Source organism: Sinohyriopsis cumingii, chromosome 4 (assembly GCF_028554795.1).
Source record: "Sinohyriopsis cumingii isolate HCF-2022 chromosome 4, ASM2855479v2, whole genome shotgun sequence".
NCBI classification, from domain to species: Eukaryota; Metazoa; Mollusca; class Bivalvia; order Unionida; family Unionidae; genus Sinohyriopsis; species Sinohyriopsis cumingii.
In genome coordinates, this window is record NC_142964.1 from 27,360,165 (window position 1) to 27,369,539 (window position 9,375).

A 9,375-nucleotide genomic window follows, 5' to 3' on the forward strand; every position below is an offset into this window, starting at 1 on the left:
ATTACCGGTTCTCCCTACACAGTACAGTAGATACAATCTGCTAAAACAACTACAGTATACACGTTTTCAAAAGAAACTGATCCGATATAAATCGTTTACCCCGTTTAATAATTCCTGTTTTATTTAATACTTTTAAAGTGGTTTGACCAGGATCAAGTATTCTCAATAAGGATAGATAAAGGTTTGGTAGATTTAACAGTTTCAATTTTTTGTTCATTTATTTTTCAGTAATATTCCCTTGACTGGATCGCTGGCTGTGCTGAGTTGATACGCATTAGCTTAGTTTTCTGTAAATGTTAACTAACTTTATCGTTATGCATCCAGTTCAAAGCACATTGAAATATAAATTTTGATTGCTCTAATGACAAATAACGTCTTTTTTATCTCTAACATACAGTGTTATTTGTCTTTGGAGTTTAAAGATGTCTGTGACATAAACACAGTGATGTATCAACGGATCACATTGACACCGAAGAATGATTCAAACATTTTGGAAATTCTTAATGAAAAGGAGAGAGAGACTAATATTGATCCATATGGTACTACAATGAAGATGTCTTTAAAATCCCAGCCAGTTCCTTTCTCAGTTTGTAATTTGCTATTAAGATTGGATGGAAACCAAGGAAATGGGCGTTTTTTGACATTATAAGCTGATAAGTTATTTAGTAACACATATCAGAATAAAATGCTTTACCAATGTCTATGAATGAAACTCCAGTTTCTTTTATGTCATCAATATCCTTTAACCAGTGTTTCACCAAACTAGCGAGTGCTGTCTCGCTTGAATGATTTGGATGGTAGCCTAACTTATCAGATGTAGACCGAAATCAATAAAGTAATTCAAACCACGTCTTTATACAGAATTTGCTAAGAAGACAACAGATACAGGTCCATAATAATAACGCATGTGTGTTGGAAGGGGTGACTCGTGTCTAAAAACTGCATATGTGCTGGATAGGGTAACTCCAACCTAAAAATGCATGTGGGATGGAAGGGGTAACTCCAGCCTAAAAACTGCATGTGTGCTGGAAGGGGTAATCCAGTCTAAAAAATGCATGGGTGTTGGAAAGGATACCTCCAGCCTAAGAAATGCATGTGTGTTGCAAGGGGTAACTCCTGTCTAAAAAGTGAATGTGTGTTGGAAAGGGTAACTCCAGTCTAAAAGATGCATGTGTGCTGGAAGGAGTAACTCCAACCTAAAAATGCATGTGGGTTGGAAGGGGTAACTCCAGCCTAAAAACTGCATGTGTGCTGGAAGGGGTACTCCAGTCTAAAAAATGCATGGGTGTTGGAAGGGATACCTCCAGCCTAAGAAATGCATGTGTGTTGCAAGGGGTAACTCCTGTCTAAAAAGTGAATGTGTGTTGGAAGGGGTAACTCCAGTCTAAAAGATGCATGTGTGCTGGAAGGAGTAACTCCAACCTAAAAATGCATGTGGGTTGGAAGGGGTAACTTCAGCCTAAAAACTGCATGTGTGCTGGAAGGGGTACTCCAGTCTAAAAAATGCATGGGTGTTGGAAGGGATACCTCCAGCCTAAGAAATGCATGTGTGTTGGAAGGGGTAACTCCTGTCTAAAAAGTGAATGTGTGTTGGAAGGGGTAACTCCAGTCTAAAAAATGCATGTGTGCTGGAAGGAGTAACTCCAGCCTAAAAATGCATGTGTGTTGGAAGGGGTAATTCCAGCCTAAAAGTATGTATTTGTGTTGGAAGGGGTAACTCCAGCCTATAAACTGCATATATGTTGGAAGGGGTACCTCCAGTCTAAAACATGCGTGTGTGTTGGAAGGGGTAACTCCAGCCTAAAATATGCATGTGTGTTGGAAGGGGTAACTCCTGCCTAAAAATATGCATGTGTGTTGGAAGGGATAAGTCCAGCCTAATATATGCATGTGTGTTGGAAGGAGTAACTGCTGCCTAAAAAGTGAATATGTGTTGGAAGGGATAACTCCAGTCTAAAAAACGCATGTGTGCTGGAAGGGGTAACTCCAGCCTAAAAATGCATGTGTGTTGCAAGGGGTAACTCCAGCCTATAAACTGAATGTATTTTTTTGAAGGGGTACCTCCAGTCTATGACATGCATGTGTGTTGGAAGTGGTAACTCCAACCTAAAATATGCATGTATGTTGGAAGGGGTAATTCCTGCCTAAAAAGTGAATGTGTGTTGGAAGGGGTAACTCCTGCCTAAAACATGCATGTGTGTTGGAAGGCGGTAACTCCAGGCTGAAATATACATGTGTATTGGAAGGGGTAACTCTAGCCTAAAAATGCATGTGTGTTGAAAGGGGTAACTCCAGCATATAAACCGCATATATGTTGGAAGTGGTACCTCCAGTCTAAAACATGCGTGTGTGTTGGAAGGGGTAACTCCAGCCTAAAATATGCATGTGTGTTGGAAGGGGTAACTCCTGCCTAAAAATGCATGTGTGTTGGAAGGGGTAACTCCAGTCTAAAGAACGCATGTGTGCTGGAAGGGGTAACTCCAGCCTAAAAATGCATGTATGTTGGAAGGGGTAACTCCAGCCTATAAACTGCATGTATTTTTTTAAAGGGGTAACTCCTGCCTAAAACATGCATGTGTGTTGGAAGGGGTAACTCCAGCCTAAAACATGCATGTGTGTTGGAAGAGGTAACTCCTGCCTAAAACGTGAATGTGTGTTGGAAGGGGTAACTCCTGCCTAAACATGCATGTGTGTTGGAAGGGGTAACTCCAGCCTAAAACATGCATGTGTGTTGGAAGGGGTAAATCCTGCCTAAAACATGCCTGTGTGTTGGATTGGTAAATCCAGTTTAAAAATGCATGTGTGCTGGAAGGGGTAACTCCAGCCTAAAAATGCATCTTTGTTGGAAGGTGTAACTCCAGCCTATAAACTGCACGTATTTTTTGAAGGGGTACCTCCAGTCTATAACATGCCTGTGTGTTGGAAGGGGTAACTCCAGCCTAAAATATCATGTGTGTAGGAAGTGGTAACTCTGCCTAAAACATGCATGTGTGTTGGAAGGGGTAACTCCAGCCTAAAACATGCATGTGTGTTGGAAGGGGTAACTCCAGCCTAAAACATGCATGTGTGTTGGAAGGGGTAACTCCAGCCTAAAACATGCATGTGTGTTGGAAGGGGTAACTCCAGCCTAAAACATGCATGTGTGTTGGAAGGGGTAAATCCAGCCTAAAATATGCATGTGTGTTGGAAGAGGTAACTCCTGCCTAAAAAGTGAATTTATGTTGGAAGGGGTAACTCCTGTCTAAAAACTGTATGTTTACTGGAAGGGGTAACTCCAGTCTAAAAATGCATCGGTGTTGGAAAGGGAATCTCCAGCTTAAGAAATGCATGTGTGTTGGAATGGGTAACTCCAGCCTAAAAAATACATGTGTGTTGGAAGGGGTAACTCCAGCCTAAAATATGCATGTGTGTTGGAAAGGGTAACTCTAGCCTAAAATATGCATGTGTGTTGGAAGGGGTAACTCTAGCCTAAAATATACCGATGTGTTGGAATGGGTAACTCTAGCCTTTTTCCATCGTCTACAAAATGTAGTATGTTGCTATGGGCATGTTCAACAATTCAGTCTAATGAGTTTCAAGGGTATGTCCGACCAGTCATCAAAATCTGTAAACCTTTAATAAAACATTCATAATCACATTTCCGTCAAAATCTCAATAATATTTGGTATCTCAAACAAAGTGTCATTTGACTTGAATACGGTAGAGAATGAGAGCCCTTACCAATATCTAACTCAACGATGCATAAGTAACAATAGAAACTATCTGAAAGTTTAAAGACTCGCTGATGAACATTAGGAAGGTTAAAGCAGTTTTCATCATCTAAGTTTTACAACAAACTTAATTTATAAGACCCGTATTATAACTGACTTATTTTAAATGCCGTTTTTCTAGCTTTATTGTGCAGGAAATCCATGGCATGCATGGATAGATCATGCCTTCAGTTGTATTTCATTTTGCTAAGTTTGATATGGAAATGTCCTTGGTAATATCGATTTGTCGAAGTAGAGAAAAATAACGTTTTAAAAATAAAACATAACAGAATTGATATTATATCAGCGAAATGTGTCGATATTGTCTAGATACCTTCCTAACTCACAAAACGAACAGACGGATACTACAAGTAGTACTTGATAAGGGTATCTTCCGCGCGCAGAACAATACATATGGTATCATCCGTCATAGGGAACGGAACTAGTCGGTCATAGGGAACGGAGCTTAGACGGTCATAGGGAACGGAACTAGTCGGTCATAGGGAACGGAGCTTGGGCTGTCATAGGGAACGGAGCTAGATGGTCATAGGGAACGGAACTAGTTGGTCATAGGGAACGGAGCTTAAACGGTCATTGGGAACGGAACTAGTCGGTCATAGGGAACGGAGCTTAGACGGTCATGGGGAACGCAGCTTAGACGTCATAAGGAACGGAACTAGTCGGTCATAGGGAACGGAGCTTGGGCCGTCATAGGGAACGGAACTTAGACCCGTATTATAACTGACTTTTTTTAAATGCCGTTTTTCTAGCTTTATTGTGCAGGAAATCCATGGCATGCATGGATAGATCATGCCTTCAGTTGTATTTCATTTTGCTAAGTTTGATATGGAAATGTCCTTGGTAATATCGATTTGTCGAAGTAGAGAAAAATAACGTTTTAAAAATAAAACATAACAGCATTGATATTATATCAGCGAAATGTGTCGATATTGTCTAGATACCTTCCTAACTCACAAAACGAACAGACGGATACTACAAGTAGTACTTGCTAAAGGTATCTTCCGCGCGCAGAACAATACATATGGTATCATCCGTCATAGGGAACGGAACTAGTCGGTCATAGGGAACGGAGCTTAGACGGTCATAGGGAACGGAACTAGTCGGTCATAGGGAACGGAGCTTGGGCTGTCATAGGGAACGGAGCTAGATGGTCATAGGGAACGGAACTAGTTGGTCATAGGGAACGGAGCTTAAACGGTCATTGGGAACGGAACTAGTCGGTCATAGGGAACGGAGCTTAGACGGTCATGGGGAACGCAGCTTAGACGTCATAAGGAACGGAACTAGTCGGTCATAGGGAACGGAGCTTGGGCCGTCATAGGGAACGGAACTTAGACGATAATAGCGAAAGGAACTTAGGCAGTCAAAGAGAAAGGAGTTTCGACGGTCATAGAAGGAACGGAACTTATAAGATCATAGGGAGTGGAGCTCAAACGGTCATAAGAAAACGGTTAGTGTCTGGCTGTGTTGATATGGTTGTGTAACAATTTAATCGGCTCATCGTTTCACTGTTTGTCAACCTCGATGAAGAATGAAAGTTTAGGCTGCATATTATCTAGCAAGCCACCAGTGAGTAAACTTATTGTAAGTCCAAAATCAGCGTTTGGTTGCGCCTGGTAATTGTTTGCTGACGATTGGTATTGACCTTGGCAAAGGAAAACATAGATGTAACGACAGCTCAGTTTGTGAGCGTTATTAGATTTCATTATTGAAGACAATATTAATGAAAACATAACACTGTCAAATGAAAACGTCCGTAGAATTTGTTATACATGAAAATCAATCCTAAAGGCTCATTTAGCGATTCATACTGGTATGATTGCATCGTCTCGTCCCTCGCCCTCACCAATTCCCTTCTCAAACGGCATTTCAAGACAAGAAACGAGTCCACTTCTAGTTAAAATATAAAAGGAGCTTATCGAGCGTTTAAATCGATATAAAGTATTAACTGCTTACATCTACATACAGCACGCTTGTAATCAGGCTGAAAATTAATGACGATCATCAAGTCAGATTGACATCTCCAATGAGTTTCCTGTCCGCACAAAAAATTCAAGTAAGGCGTTGTTTGTTTGTTGTCTATTTAGAACACATGGTGGGTGGATAAATGCCGCAGGTGGTGTTGGCCCACACTAGAGACACATCGACATGGAGGAAAGTTCCAATTATGAATAATAATACGAATGGTTGATATAAGGATGTACTTTGCTCCTGCTCTGCATATGACAGTTTACTATGTATGAATGTTTACTATGTATGACTGTTTACTATGTATCACAGTTTACTATGTATGAAATTTACTATGTATAACACTTTACTATATGTGACTGTTTAATATGTTTGACTGTTTACTGTGTATGACAATTTACTATGTATGATTGTTAACTATGTATAACAGTTTACTATGTATGACACTCTACTATGTATGACAGTTTACTATTTATGACTGTTTACTGTGCATGACTGTTTACTATGTATGACTGTTTACTATGCATGACAGTTTACTATGTATGACACTTTACTATGTATGACAGTTTACTGTGTATGAGAGTTTACTATGTATGACACTTTACTATGTATGCCAGTTTACTACGTATGACTGTTTACTGTGTATGACAGTTTACTATATATGACACTTTACTATGTATGATTGTTTATTATGTATGACTGTTTACTGTGTATGACAGTTTACTATGCATGACAGTTTACTATCCATGACACGTTACTATGTATGACCGTTTACTATGTATGACTACTTACTGTATGATAGTTTGCTATATATGACTGTTTACTGTGCATGACTGTTTACTTTGTATGACTGTTTACTATGCATGACAGTTTACTATGTATGACAGTTTACTATGTATGACTGTTTACTGTGTATGACAGTTTACTATGTTTGACTGTTTACTGTGTATGACAGTTTGCTATGCATGACTGTTTACAATGTATGACAGTTTACTCTCTATGACACTTTACTATGTATGACTGTTTACTATCTATGAGACTTTACTATGTATCACAGTTTACTATGTATGACAGTTTACTATGTATAACACTTTACTATGTATGACTGTTTACTATGTATCACAGTTTACTATGTATGATTGTTTACTATGTATAACAGTTTACTATGTATGACAGTTTACTATGTATGAATTTTTACTATGTATGACAGTTTACTATTTATAACTGTTTACTATGTATGACAGTTTACTATATATGACACTTTACTATGTATGACATTTTACTATGTATGACTGTTTACTATCTATGACTGTTTACTGTGCATGACTGTTTACTATCTATGACTGTTTACTATGCATGACAGTTTACTCTGTATGACAGTTTACTATGTATGACACTTTACCATGTATAACAGTTTACTGTGTATGACAGTTTACTATGTATGATTGTTTACTGTGGATAACAATTAACTATATATGACACTTTACTATGCATGATTGTTTATTATGTACGACAGTTGCTCTGTATGACTGTTTACAGTGTATGACACTTTACTGTGCATGACTGTTTACTATGTATGAGAGTTGACTCTGTATGACACTTTACTATGTATGACTTTACTATCTATGAGGCTTTACTATGTATGACTGTTTACTATCCATGAGACTTTACTATGTGTGACAGTTTACTATATATGACAGTTTACTATATATGACTGTTTACAATGTATGACACTTTACTATGTATGACAGTTTACTATATATGACAGTTTACTATATATGACTCATTACTATGTATGACACTTTACTATGTATGACAGTTTACTATATATGACACTTTACTATGTACAATTGTTTATTATGTATGACAGTTTGCTATGTATGACTGTTTACTATATATGACAGTTTACTATGTATAACACTTTACTATGCACGACACTTTACTATGTATGACAGCTTACTATATATGACACTTTACTATGTATGATTGTTTATTATGTATGACAGTTTGCTCAGTATGACTGTTTACTGTGTATGACGGTTTACTATGTATGACACTTTACTACGTATGATTGTTTACTATGTACGCCAGTTTACTCTGTATGACTGTTTACTATGTATGACACTTTGCTAAGCATGACTGTTTACTCTATGATAGTTTACTATGTATGACTTTTTATGGTGCACGACTGTTTACTATGTATGGCTCTTTACTATGCATGACAGATTACTATGTATGACAGTTTACCATTTATGACTGTTTACTATGTATGACACTTTGCTATGTATGACTGTTTACTTTATGATAGTTTACCATGTATGACTGTTTACTATGTATGACTGTTTACTATGCATGACAGTTTACTATGTATGACTGTTTACTATGTATGACTGTTTACTGTGTATGACAGTCTACTAAGTATGACACTTTACAATGTATGATTGTTTGCTATGTATGACTGTTTACTATGTATGACACTTTACTATGTATGACTGTTTACTATGTATGACTGTTTACTATGTATGAATGTTTACTATGCATGTTTGCTATGTATGCCTCATTACTGTGTATGACACTTTACTATGTATGACAGTTTACTGTATGACACATTACTATGTATGACTGATTACTGAATGACACTTTACTATGTATGACAGTTTACTGTATGACTGTTTACAATGTATGAATGTTTACTATGTATGACACTTTACTATGTTTGACACTTTGCCATGTATGACTGTTTACTATGTATGACACTTTACTATGTCTGACTGTTTGCTGTGTATGACAGTTTACTATGTATGACTGTTTACTGTGTATGACAGTTTACTATTTATGACCGTTTACTATGTATGACTGTTTACTATTAATGACACTTTACCATGTATGAATGTTTGCTATGTTTGACACTTTACCATGTATGACTGTTTACTATGTATGCCACATTACTATGTATGACACTTTACTATGTATGACTGTTTACTGTATGACACATTACTATATATGACTGATTACTGTATGACACTTTACTATGTATGACAGTTTACTGTATGACTGTTTACTATGTATGACTGTTTACTATGTATGACACTTTACTATGTTTGACACTTTACCATGTATGACTGTTTACTATGTATAACACTTTACTATGGATGACTGTTTACTGTGTATGACAGTTTACTATTTATGACTGTTTACTATGTATGACTGTTTACTATTAATGGCACTTTACTATATATGAATGTTTACTATGTTTGACACTTTACCATGTATGACTGTTTACTATGTATCACACTTTACCATGTATGACCTTTTACTGTGTATGACAGTTATCTATGTATGACTGTTTACTATGTATGACACTTTACTATGTTTGGCACTTTACTATGTATGACTGTTTACTGTGTATGACAGTTTACTATGTATGCCTGTTTACTGTGTATGACAGTTTATTATTTATGACTGTTTACTATGTATGACTGTTTATTAATAATGACACTTTACTATGTATGACTGTTAACTATGTATAACTGTTTACTTTGCATGACACTTTACTATGTATAAGACTTTACTATGTATGACTGTTTGCTATGTATGAATGTGTGCTATGTATGACTGTTTACTATCCATGACTGTT